The sequence below is a fragment of the Styela clava genome, chromosome 15, assembly GCF_964204865.1.
Source record: "Styela clava chromosome 15, kaStyClav1.hap1.2, whole genome shotgun sequence".
Classification (NCBI taxonomy): Eukaryota; Metazoa; Chordata; class Ascidiacea; order Stolidobranchia; family Styelidae; genus Styela; species Styela clava.
In genome coordinates, this window is record NC_135264.1 from 15,639,938 (window position 1) to 15,654,716 (window position 14,779).

General features: G+C 36.2%; 1 long non-coding RNA gene across 1 annotated transcript in view; it reads right to left on the reverse strand.

Moving 5' to 3' along the window:
• Nucleotides 1–14,779, reverse strand: part of LOC120344522 (uncharacterized) — a 114,208-nt gene that overhangs the window by 61,067 nt on the left and 38,362 nt on the right. The window lies entirely within an intron of this gene.

A 14,779-nucleotide genomic window follows, 5' to 3' on the forward strand; every position in this document is an offset into this window, starting at 1 on the left:
ACTCTAAAATCCGACTCTTGAATAGTTCATAACGTGCCAAAAATATGTATTACAATGATACCAAAAACCTAAACAATATTAGTAAAAATATAACTGAATACAAAGCTATATTTTCCTACCCCAGGCAAGACAACAAAATGCTGGGAAACCGCTGAGAAACACTGCCGTTGAGCAAATGTGTGAAACGCTACATAAACATAACAATACGGCGAGAACTGGGCCGGTTACGATTGCTATATAAATTCCCTATAAATATGGATGCATTACATGCCATACAGAAAGGCGATTGTACAAAAATAATAGTGTTTTATTTATTGAATGAAGATCATTACGTCACTGCAATTAGAACTAGTGACCGAATCGGAATTCTTATTAACTGCCTTACCACGAATACATGCGGGCATGTAAAGGAAATATGTTTTACATGTGGCGATGTGGGCCATGTTAAATATATATAGAAAAAAAAATGCAATTTGATAAATGATGTAAATACGACAATTTGTAAAATATTAAATGATTTAGGTTTAGATTGATTAGAATTGTTACAAGACCTAAACGAAAATGAATGAATGCAACGAATATCTCTGTTAGTTGATAGCTATTTTCTAGCTAGGCGGTGGTCGCTGATATAACTCTCTTAGGTATAAAATAACTTAAAACGCTCAAATCCGGGATTCTCACCAAACATTCCCAAAGGCATCCACAGCTACGACTAACACATTCATGTACCTAACGAAAAGTGTATGAGAGAAGCCCAAAGCTGTAATGCTTCTGACTGAAAAATTCACTGACTTGTCGGAACTCGAAACTGAGAATTCTTACTTCACCAAACTCACATGACCAGGGTGCAATTTTCAATGGAAGAGGCATTTTGAAATTTTCAATTGCCAAGTAACAGCTAGCAAGTTTTACATTTCAAATTACAAATTCAAAATGTACGGTTTCTAACTTCCACATGGCTACGTCAGAGTGTCCCGTTCAAAATAATCTAAGTAAACCCTATCCAGCATGTGAAATCGTCCAGATTCAGTCGGTCGCGGGACAACTGTTGATCTGCCATATCGTCACAAATTTGTTGATTAATACTGTGATGACGAATACGTGTAAAAACAGAATATGCGTTTTAGGCAAATCACCAAAGAGTCCATAAAACTGAAAAATATAGCAGGCGAGCAGCTCGGAGACCTTTTGAATCAGTGCCCATAATTTTACTTTGAGAAAAATATATAACAAAAAAAATTCAGTTCAACCTTTTCCGGCTCGCGTGCCAAAATCGACTAAATCTAATGACAAGTTCTTCCGCGTGCCGACCAAAATTGTCGAGAGCTCACTCAGTTGTGACGTCATATTATATTTCTTTGAAGCCATATGTCATGAAAGAACAAAAATAGTTTAAATAAATAACGGATTGCTAACAAACAATAATGAATAAACGGACGCAGAGTTTCAACAGATAATTCAGAGTCTTGAAACTTTTTATCTGAAAAAAAAAAGATTACGTTTTCGTTTCTGAAGCCTCGCTCGCGTGCCGAATAAATGGGCTCGCGTGCCAGGGGTTGCCCACCCCTGGCCTAGGATTAGGTTTATGGTGAAGAGATATTACGGACGATCGTCGCTATACTTTGGAAAGCTATATTACGTATTTGTGACGTAATAGTGGGATGGACCTAGTCAGATAAGGTCCAATATACTAAAATTGAAACTACAAATACTTGTGGTACTAAACTACACGAGACCTCAACATCCTAATAGTATAGTATGGATAGTAAGATAAGATATATACACAAAGATATATCATTTATATCCTCGGAGAGGGAAAAGTCTGCTTGCCTTTTGTTAGCTATGTATATATATATCTGGTAATATGTTTTATTATTTGCCTGTGAAACATCTGCCAATCATGATTAATTTGACATTAAAATATCTTTAAGTAAAGTTATTTGTCCCTCCCCCTTTAAAGGCTGACAAGGCCCGATATCAGAACGTGTTTTGAGACGCCGCACTTCGAAGAAAAGCCGTAGGTCATTCATATGGTGATTTATTATGGTAAAGTTTTGCCGATTCGGTGAAACGAGAGAAACAGACCAGAAAATGACAGCAGTTAACAGATGTACAGTGTGTTTTTATCACTTTTATTTCAACATTTTTTCTGGCCTTTATCAATAATAAATTGTTGTTGAACTGGGTATGCTTCTATGGAACCAAGCATGATCTAACAAACTTTGCCACATAAAATTAAAAACTTAAGATCAATAAATGTGACAATTATTAGCCAGTTAAAGCATAAAATGAGAATTAATATTTTTTGAAATTTTCTAGATCATTGTATAATACGCACCCCCATATTTGTGAGACCACGAAAGTGCGTATTATACGCGGAGAAATACGGTAATCGAACTTCACGAATTTATGAATGCATAATCGTAAAATCATGCAGACGACATGCAATATGACGTCACACACGATTTGTCAATCTTTATGGCGTCATAACATGCGAACATCAAATATATCATAACATGAACTGTCGGTATTGATTAAAATATTAGTCTGAAAGGAGAGGTCGTGAACTGTAACAGCGGAAAACTACCCGGAAGTGTCTTGTTCGATTTTCTAGTTGTACGCTGGATGGTCATATGGACTGTTTTGCTAAATGGTTGTTGTTATTAATGGGACGACTTTTTGGTGCGGAAGAAACTTTTTTATTTATCTATGCTTCAAGTCCGAGCATCTGAAACAAATAACTAGCTAACTAATGGACTGATGACCGAGCGAGAGGCCGTGGTTTGCCATATGATTATTCCGTCTTATCGGCTTTTCTCTTCCCCGCGATTAAAATGTAAATGCCAATCTTATTCTGCAAGGATAGTGATTTCATCCAAACTTTATTTTTTGAAAGCTTTCAAGCTCGTTGACGTGCCAGACAATAACCGTAACTTTCCCGGGGTAAAATTAGTAGGTAAACTTTGTCCAAAGGATTTGACACAAATCATAGTTCATGCTATTATTTTACCTAAAAGTTTATATTACCCCAATTCGATATATTATCTCAGGCATTATGCTAACATTATATTTTTACATTATAACTTACGAAATTTCTTTGAGCCGCGGCCACCATAACTATCGAGGCAAACGCGTATTCATAACATTCCTAGAATAAGTATTGAAAAATTATTGCTCTTACTATTACGCAACACAACCGATATTCCGCGTATTAATCAAACTTTGTTATGTCTACAACACTACCAACATTGAAATCTCCGATAAGCAATGGTATCTTACGATTAGTTAACATTTTATTTTTTAAATCCGTCAATAATATGATTGATTGTGAAATATCGATTATTCCTTTAGTTTGCATATATATTCAACTTCCGATTGTATATCAGTGTGAATTTCCTATATTTCCCCAAGATTAGTGTATACTGTTTAATAATTGGCCTACCTTAATATTAGTATAACATGGTGAAAATTCTTTCATTATTGGGTCTGTGCTATTCTGTTTATTTATATTTTATACTGAGCCTGACTCTGTAATGGCAATCTGATCTGTAATGTACTAGATCACAATGTAGCATTGGTATTATATATATTTTACACATGTCCTCTAAACTCTATCACAATGTGCTCTTAGTGTTGAATCATGGAACTCAAATATCTGCTGACTTTTTGGTAACAGTGTTAAAAATTGGTCAGGAGCCTCGATGACCTTCAACGGCCAACGATGTGTAAATTGGATTACTTCTACAAAAATTATCGATATTGTTTTTCACTGTTTTTCATTATAATTTACCGGTAACTCTATAAAAAATTATCGATAATATTTAATATTGTTTTTTCATTGTTTTTGTGGAAATAAATCTCTCTCTCCTCTTACGCAGCTCGATAACCATCACTGGTTTATCGCGACTCCTTCACACTGAAACCATTTTTTTTCGTAATTATGTTTATACAATATGTACTTTCGGCATGTGAAAAAAATAAATCATAGACTGACTACTGACTCACTATAACGCTGGCCCAGTGGCTTTATATACAACAAAATGTGGCCCATGGTACATTTGAAATTACGCCCTCTTGATCAACTACTGTTTCAATAACTACTGTTGTTAAATTAAGATACTTGTACGTTACTTAAGTAAAAATACAAGTTTCAATTAATCACAGGAAGAAATTTTTTTCATTGAAACATTTCACGCTTAAAATTTTTCGCTCTTTTTTGCGCCTATCCAAAAGGCGCTCATGGCTTCCATGTCCTAGATACGCCACTGCGCTGTCCGCATAGATAAGATCATGAAATAATCTTTGAAAGAGAATTTAAGATCGTAAGAAAATTTTAAAAAAGTTTGCTCAGTTCAGAAGTAAAAGAGATTCCCTTTAACTTTACGACAACCACATTAATGCCAAACTCCCTTGCTAATTAATATCTACCTATCACAACAGGTTCCACTACTCAACCAAATTGACGCTCCAGAAGTGTGTGTACCAATATGGAGGTAACTAATCAAGCTATGTAAAGGGACTGAAACCTATATTCACTTGGCTAACACAGACACTCCCAGAAATTGGAATAAAACTAAAATATTCTCCGTTCAACCGGAAAGCTCACGGAAAATCGAAATAAAACTATGGCCTAACCCAGTGTTTTTCAACCTTTTTCGAGCCAAGGCACACTTTTTTCAGTGAGAAAATCCCGCGGCACACCACCAGCTGAAAATATGGGGAAAAGACCTAATATTCACAATATAAGTGTTTTATTGTTAATATAAGATTTTTAAAATTGAAGAAAGATGTTGAATAGGACATCCTGAATAGTAATCAAATAAAAACAAAGACAAAAAAAAATCGCCACCTAATGCTGCCACGATCTGATATAGAACAGTACTACATGATTACTCTGCCGGGCGCCACACCGCATAGACACACAACTTGGAGAATTTCCCACGGCACCCCTGACAATATTTAACGGCACACCGGTGTGCCGCGGCACCCCGGTTGAAAAACACTGGCCTAACCCTAACTTGGTACATATACTACGGGAGTACCCCCAAATCACTAATGGGTGATGGCACATGACTCTGCTTTTAGAAAACTCACATAAAAGACAAAATGACTCGAAAGTTATCAAATAGTATTGCAGAGCTATCTATATACGATTTGCAACGTTTAATTAAGACACATATATCTGAATCCAAAACATCACTAATGTCTATAAAAAGCCCTCACGCCAAACTACCATGCTGACTCCGACTCAATCATTTTACTGCTGGGTGATGGTACACGACTCCGCTTTAGGGAAAATTACAAAAAAGTGACTCAGAAGTTGTCAAATTGTATTGCAGAGCACTCAATATACCATTCGCTAAGTTTAAGACACGTATATCTGAATCCAAAACATCACTATGTCTATAAAACGCTCTCTCGCCAAACTGCCAGACACTGTCTCCGTTCTCATTGGCAATGTGTCAAATTGTCACAAATTTATTTGTCAGTCAACTGCAAACGTCACGGGCGTATTTGCTTATCACACTTTTTTATGAAATTTGTTCAATGCAACGTCACAAAAATACTCGCTTCAGAGAAAAGAGAAATTTGGTTATGTAAATTTGTTCTAATCGAGGTCGCGAGCTTTACGTTGAAGTAAAAAAATTACTGATACAGAAATTGTTTGTTCCACTAACACACCGAGATCTAGATGCATATGCGCCTTATTAGAAGACTCTCCTAAGAGAATAACTTTGTCAAGTAAGTTTACTCAAGACAAGGTGACAAGACCATTTAGAGAAGCAGAGTAAAACAACAAACAGCACAATCCTAGCTTAGATGACTTCAAATTTTGACACTTTTACATGATTATCTCGGGGGGGGGGGGGGGGGAGAAAAACCGATACGACGACTTAATTAAATGGCGAACCACGGCCTCTTATCCACTTACCAGTCCAAGTCGGAAGCATGGACTCATCCATTCTGAAAAATGCGCGTGCTTAGAGACATTGCCTTGAAAAAAAAATTCAGGTATCGGGATGTAAATACCCGGTAAGTCAAAAAATACAATCAAACCTAAGTTTACGCGTCTATATTTGCAACAGCATATTAATCGCGTGTCATTTTACACAAAACGACAGGTTTCAAATCAAGTTTAAGTGTCCTATGTAAACATTTTGTCAACGATTTGGGTCGCACATCCTTTTTTCTAAACTCATCACCTCACCTCATAAATTGAATTAACCCGGTATATTCTCTGTTAATTCACTCGGTTGTATAACCTCACACACTTCTCTACTGAATGCACACAGTGGAATAAATATTAACTTAAAGATCGCAAGTGAAAGTTACACGGAAACGTAGGTGTTATCGAAATGAAATTGATAAAACCAACAAACCGGCTAATACGTTATACATTGATCAAGTATGAACGTTGATGTGTCCACTGTAATGATAAGTCACCAACCATCGCTATAACCCACGTAAAAGTTCTGACTGAATAGTAGATCCGGCCCGCCGAAGTGTTTCACCCGGCCTACTTGTGCTTGCTGACATAACGACTATAGTTTTTCTAAATATAATAAATTTCAGTTGTAAATATCGATGGAAATAACGAATCGTAGCCTAGAATAAATACCGTGATACCTCACGCGTAATCTGCGCCTGGATATAATGTGTAAAACGAGCCCCATATACCTGAAATTCGCCCATCTATTCTAACGTATTCAAACCTACGGGTACTCCCGATGTGAATCAAGATGGCGGACACCGGGATGTAGTATGTGTACCGATTAGGCCCTTATTTTATTCCAATTTTTCTCGTTTTAGTTCTTTTACGAGTTCGGGGCCTAGCCAAATGATTCCCGTAGTATTTGTACCTGAAATTATGGCCTAACTCTAACCTGGTACACATACTACGTTCCGTTGTCAGCCATCCTGGTCCACATACTTTGGGGGGACCAACCTACGAGCGGTCCAAGAAATCAGCACAAGCATTTTCGAACCTGATGTAAACAAGCTTTTGGGCGCATGCAGTAGGCTACGTCAGTCCCATTAATCACTGTCCCTTTTGGTATAATAGATGTTCGTTGCACATTAGCTGTTACGCTATTTTTTTTGTAAATAAGCTGTTTTTATTCATAGTAAATATTGATCCCCCGGCCCAGTAAGCAAGTCTATTATCTTGAACTATTATTTCATTATCTTAGAATTATTATTTTTTTGTCATCAGTGCACTTACTACTCCAAATTTTGAAAAATAATTCATCAGAAAGAAATGTCATTACATTGACGTATATCGCTACCTACAGTATACTCTCTTGTCGATCTCAAGTTTTTTTTTATTTCATTTAATACACCTTTATATGCCCTCTATTACTTGCATGAAGCACATCAAAGTCCTAGTATTTGTGTATTCAAAGCCGCATGCACTACTCCAAATTTTGAAATATAATTCATCATCTTTTATTACATTGACGTATATCAATCCTACTCTATAATGATCTGCCGATTTCAAACCACATCAAGTTTTTCTATTTAATTTAATGTACCATTATATGCCCACCATTAATTGCACGAAACCTAACAAAGTTCTTTCACCTAATCCAATACAGAATTTGTATTTTCAAAGCTACGCGTACCACTACTTATAATTTTAAGAACAATTCATTTGAAATAAATTATATCAGAGTGACATACAACACTAACCTGATCTTAAGTCACATTCATCTTAAAACAAATTGACTTAAATTGGGATCAATGTTTGAAAATCAATCATAAATATTCAAATTTTTTATCATTTTTTTGAAGAAACTGAAAACGAAAATTCTAAAAACATTGGCCGGCATTAAGACATGAAGAAAGGTCACGAATTATTAATCGAATCGATACTAGTAAACATGCATTAGCAATGACCACGCATAGACGGACCTTAAACAATGGATTTTGTCTTGAACTGGCATGATTCGATGTAGCTCAAGGAAAGACATGTTGTATAAACAGGCCGGCTTACTATATAGTTTATATAACGTGTCCTTGCTTTTGAAAGTTTTGTCCAGACTTCTTGGCATGACATTATATTATTGAGCATTATGCGTTTCCAATTTGCGCTCATTGGTTGGACAAAAACAGACTTAACTAGTTTATTTACAGACATTTTTGCGAGCTTAAATCCATGGTTTTGCTCAAAGGTTATAGATTCTTCTAATTCTGAGTGCTCGTAACTTGCTAAGAGCAAATTTTCGTAATAACGCGTCTGGTAGACTGTCCATTGAGGCATCTAGTTCTCTTGCTTACGCTACAGAGCTTCCCACTTCCCTTCGTTCATGAAATTTACGCAATTCGCGTCATTCGTTCTTCAAACAGTTTTAATTTCTATTTTCTAGAGTCAACTTCTGTCTGATTGCATCTCACAATCATGATATAAACCAAGTGGCACCATATTTGGGTACAACATAGTATTTTCCTAACGGTGGTTATCATATTATAATTTTTTAACTTTTCCATTATGTGTCCATAGATAGTGCATAAATATTATAAATAAGTCAGCGTTCGCTTGAAGCTTTTCTGTTATTACCCTTTCAACTATTTCTCGAGATGTCTCAACACCGCAAACTTTATAAAAAGTTACACTTTCACTCATCCTAATGTTAAAGCTAATGTTCCCGTTGTATTTTGCAGCATCGAAAATTTCCGCAGGCTCGGATTCCAGACTGATACATTCTATCTACAAAAACAGTGAAACCGAGATAAAAATCAGACATTAATATTTCAGCGACAAAGATTTAGATCACATAAAAATATTTTCCAAGTGCTTTTTCTATTCGATGTTTATCTTTCTGCGGTGAGATACGATGTCCCTGCGACATGCGCTTTTTCGCTTCCTATCGTCTGTCCTCTGTCGCAAGATTGCAATATATTCTACGTGATAAATGGTCTACTTCCATTGAAAAAGAAAGAATTTTGTATTGATATCAAATAAAAAGGATTTTTATGACTGTCATATTGCATAACCGGGACATTTAAGTCTACCGGACATGACTTCGGCACAGCTCATCAAAACGGGACTGTTCCAGCTAAACCGGGACGTATATAGTAAGCCATCTATATACGATATTCCAACGTTCTCCCCCAGAAAGGGATTTTGCATTGTATTCGCTGTAGTACTACTTATACTCTTTATCAATACTACAAGTATAACAAGTGTTGTGAACATATAATAAATACCCGAAACTGCATAAATACAGGAATGCGACTTGCCCATAAAACTGGCAAAGAGTCCATCAGAGATTGAACGATTGAAGTAGGTTTATGCATAGGAAGGGAGAAATAGAGAGTTCTAAAATACGCGGAGGGGGGGAATTTGATAAAAAAAGGTTGAGACACGCTGTAATATTCTCTCAATAAAAAGCGTAAGACGGTCAGAGAAAGGCATTTAACGTCAGAATTAATGCAAAATTGAACGTTCGCGCGGAAGGCTATATCCTTGTCAAACGAAGCTAAACGAAACATGTGATACCAGCTAATTTAACAGGCACAAATAATTCAATATGATAGTCCGATAATAATGGTTTCTATGTATGGCTTCCTTAAACCGCCAAAAAACAACATACGCTGACCCAAATAAGCGTCCGTATGTTTGGCACTCATGAATGGCCTGGCTTTACCGTTGACTTTTGAACTCACATATCGATATGGTTGAAAACTGCATTTTAGTATTTTGTAGACTGTTACGGCATTTAAATTAACGCAAGTTAAACTTAAAAACAAGATATGTGGAGCCAATGGCAATTGAATGGCCTCCGTAGATGGTTATTGGTTTGTTATATAGACAGTTGGTGAGGAATACCCATCTGTAGGATCTCAATCGCCATTCGAATGGCCTTTACCGTTTAATTCGTCACGAACAAATTCCTCTGCATAAATCCAAAATTTGGAAAAAGGGAAAGTGTCAATCAAAGTCACATGACAATATATTACTCACAAGTTATTTTTAAATTCCACAAATTCTCGTATTATGATGCAACAGTCTTCAATCGTTTCTTACGTGACGTGAGAATGATAGAAAAGCACGGATCCGACATTTTACTTTTGCATACATAAAATATTTAATATGATTACTGTATTTGTACCTTTTACACTATGCAGAGGTGCTGGGCACGGTTTTTGGGACATGTAAGTATGATGTAAAAAAAAATACATTTTAGGAACAGTATTTACAGTGATACAAAAGCAGAAGCGGAAAACAATAAGCCATGTGTCGAAACTAAATTTAATCGCCTCCCCAACAAATTACTTGCGATAATCTTCAGCTAAAACATCAAAATATCGGTTTAGTTTATTTATAGCAGCATCAGGCGGGCCAGATTGAATTACCCAACGGGCCGTAGTTAGCCCCTGTCAGCGCTATGGATCTTGCCCCGACCTTTGACCCCCGAAAATTTTCTCCTATACTTTATCATTGCAAAATTTTCGGGGCTATTTTAAAAGTGCTATTGCGTGTTGGCGCCTGTAAAAGGAGGTATGTGTTACAAACCATCATTAAGATTCATGGAATACAACAATCTGTTTTTTAAAAAGTACCGGTAGAGAATTTTAGCCTAGTCTATCACAGCTATTTCTAGACTAACTTTTTATTACTGCAATTAAATTAAAACTTTTAGGAAGACAGAGTGATCATTGAATTATCTGATTTATATTTAAGTTTCCGAAACACAACAGAAAACTAACGAATAGAGTTCCAAAACGCGGAAACGAGGTAATGTTTACGACCGCGCTTGAAAATCTGTCTGATTGAGAATAGTGTCTGAGGCTGTCACGAAATAAACAAGGAAGTCAATGCTTGGGGAAAGGTTCATAGGGATACGCTAACAGCCTTATTACTGTATACCCCAGTACATCCCACCCACGTTCGTGCATATACACAGTAGAACGAGTTGGATAATAAGTTAACTAATACTTTATCCGGTCTGCTCAGTCCTGGGTTAACCATTAGGCGAAATAAGCACATTCTTAGGGCGCACCACAAGAATTCTCGTAGACAATCTTTTAATAATGACCAAGTATTTGAGAAAAATTCGAGCCAGACGACACAGACTTTAATATTGACCCGGTTAAAATAAAGCTCTCGAGTTATACTTCTCTACCAATGTTTGTGAGTATAAAAAAATCATTCAAATCAATCGTAACTTGGTCTTCAATTAGTAATGAATATTTAAACTGCTTATCCAACTTCAGATAACATGGAACAACAGTTTTATTAGTATTATTACATTTCATACATATAGGACACCAAAATCGCAAGTGCTTAATTCTTCATAAGGCCCTGGGTTGATCCGGCCCTGGGTTGATCCTTAACTCAGTGGTTCTCAAACTGTGTGCCACGGGATAATTTTGAGTAAGACTGGCCATGACTGACACCTGCATATATTATAAAACTTTTCCTCATTGTTACTATACCTATATATCGATAAAGTCAACTTTCCTCTTCTATGCATAGGAATTCGTATTATTGGAAGTAAACGCGTAACGAGTTTGAATCAACACCTCTACTGTAACCAGATAAACGACAGAAGTTGTTAATTGGATTAATCCGTAATATCAGTCATGGTAACTCAATGGTATATGGTAAAATAGCGCCCATTTACGTTGAATATCGTTATGTACTATCTACTCTAAGTCTTCCACGCCTCTGCGATACCCAGAATATTCCACGAAGATTTATCCCCTTTGTCGTCCGCAATGTCTGTCGTCAAATCTAGGCACTTCCGTACCTCATAGCGCCGACTTAAACTCAGATATCTACCCTTGAGCTCTAAGACTAACTCCAGTTTTAAATTCTTATCAAAAGCGCATAACAGTAGTGTTATCGAGCATCAATCTGAAGAGCACTTTCCAGCTATTCAGATTTCTCGCTACGATACCTTTATTACCAAATAATACTCGATTAATAATGGGCCATAACCATTCAACCATGAGTCAATGATTGTGACACAATAATTTATGATACTCACTTTCTATTATGATCCCATAATATAAATCGGTGAAATTATAGTTTATACCCACAAAAGCTTTTGTTTGAGGCATACCAATGGCCATTATTATATATTAATAACATACAGAAAAAATCTGGTATTTCTCGATACAAGAACTAGTGTTTCTGCAATACGAGCGGCTCAAAACCACTTCAAAATTCCAATTTTTCGATTTCTAAATGTGGAATTAACTTGAAAATTCTATCGTTTTCAAAGTGATGAATAACTGCCCTATAAAATATGCTTAGATAGCCAGTGAACGTTTTTTCATTTACGCTTTCACTTGCTCTGAACGATACCGTTTCAAAACACAAAAAAATCGTTTTTATACAATTTTATTCAGAGACGACTATACAATCCTTCTACAATACCTTTGACCAAATATATAGAAAACCTGGTCCTCGCAACCAAAATTGAAATCTCAATCAGCCTGCTGCAATCAAATACATTAAAGACGAAATTCGTGCGTTTAGATTGATGACGTGCAGTAATGCAATGCACGAATGCAGTTTCACTTTGTCACATACGTGATGCATGTTTTATTCTTCGCGAGCAAATCATAAGAATATGCGAAAGATAATTTTCAAACTGACGCAGTATGGAAACTCGGTTTGACATTATCAAATAGGAGTTGTATTTCCTATACTCGTTTTACTTTCACGCGAGCCTAATTATCTCCTCAGGCCAGGCGACAGCTCATAATTCCCTTTACAATTCCAATTTTGTTATGAAGTCAGTTCTTATATCCTAACCAGGTTTGTTGCTTTTCAATCAGTAATTGTTTAAGTTTTTTACTTCATTTATTACATTTGCGAGGACCAAAACAATATATTAATGTTATCGATAAATTCCCTTCGCAATTTTAAAAAATTTCAAGATTTTATGGACACCCTATATATGAACCCGGAAGCCACCAGTTATAAATCAGATATTAGTATACCATTATCGTATTATTTTTACTTTTAAATGTTTTCGATATCATTTGGAATGTTGCGCTTGTGTCTTTTTATTTGAACTAATTCTGATAATAATTTCGACTGACAAGTTACTATTTCATACTTCAAAAGTTCAGCTCAGATTTACGTCTCGTGGCCTGCCTACTGTCGCCTATTAAGTACGTTATCAGTGTTTCTTTATTTTTTACTTTTGAATTTTTTTGATATATTTAAAATTTTACGCTTGTGTCTACGCTTGTGTGATTTAAAAGACGAATTCCGATTGACACGCCACTATTTGATAGTTTTATCTTCATCAGCTCAGATTTACGTTTTGTACCTAGTAGCCTACCTACTGTCGCCTAGTCAGTATCTTTACCGGAAGAAATACAAAGAAGTACCACTGTTTTTGTCATTAAATCTCAAATAAGCTTATTCTTATATCTACCCCAATTAATTTCTGATGAAATACTACAGTTAGGCTCAACTTGGGGTATGAAGAATTCCCATTTAGTCTCAGTGGCGAAGCACTCAAATCTCTAGCAACATCTTTTCGGAAGAGCCCAATTTCCTTTACTGATGATCAAGTGCTAAATATCTTTAAATGCTTAAATTTTGATCTTAGCATTAATCATCCAACGCTACGCTAGATTAAAGTGCCAAACCCTGCTAGATTATGACATCACATTAAATGTTTGATCACGAGGAAAAGTTTCTATTGTTGTGACATAATCCATCACAAACGTACCCGACTAAGTAACTGCCACTGAATAAACAACTCAATCTTAAGTTTACTTAGCTGACATGGCGAGATTTGGGTTTTTGCGGCCGTATCGGCGAGAATACAAATTAATGCAGGATTGCCACATTATCGCTATTTCTAAATGTGGACGGTTGAAAAACAACAGCTATGCAGCATTTGGCACAGAGCTAATTTCAAGTGGAAAAAAGAACACTTTTTGTTATTTTTTAGGACTTTAAGTGACCAATAGGCAGAGATAATTTTGAAACTGCAAAACGCCGTTTATCAAGATGACAAACAGCGATTAGTATTTTTGGAACAGTAACCAAAGACAAAGCGACAACGGCGAAATGAAGTAGGCTTACCATATTTCTGAAGCAAAAAACCTGGACGGCATGGATTGGACAAGTCAAGCTTGGTACGATTCCAAGGGCTTAGCAATAGTTTTAAACGTGTTCCATACCATCGTGGGTAGATTAAGAGCATCAAAATTAGCTGTAAATCCTGTCGAAATATCCTCTATATTGGTATTTGCTTCAAATAATGGAAATCGTTCAACTCATTAAAAAAGTAGCACTTTGTTTCCAGCATTTTGGTGATTCAACGACAGTACAGTTGGGTGTTAAATTAACGCATGGTTCATATATACCTAATATCATAACAATTTTTCTCTCTATCTGAACTAGTGAAATGAGATGCAAATCAGTGGTAAATCGGCTGCCTCCGTAAAGAAACAATTTTGTAATAGTCTCAAATTGTAAAAAGAATTTATAAATGTCATACTGCAAAACCGGGACATATAAGTCTATCGCCGGGACGGCAGAAAAACATTCTGAAACCGGGATTGTCCAGGCTAAACCGGGACGTATGGTAAGCCTAGTTAGAAGCATTCGACCGCAATCCGAAGGCCAGTCGTCAGATTCGCAATTTTATTCACAGTTAGATCGGCATTCACGAATAAAGGAAAACGCTGGATAAACCAAAAAATAACTTCGCATTGGACAACTAAATCCCCTAAAATGCGTGCAGTGGCGTATCTTATGTAGATGATTTAGACTGATTCTTAATTCAATATTAACTTAATAGTA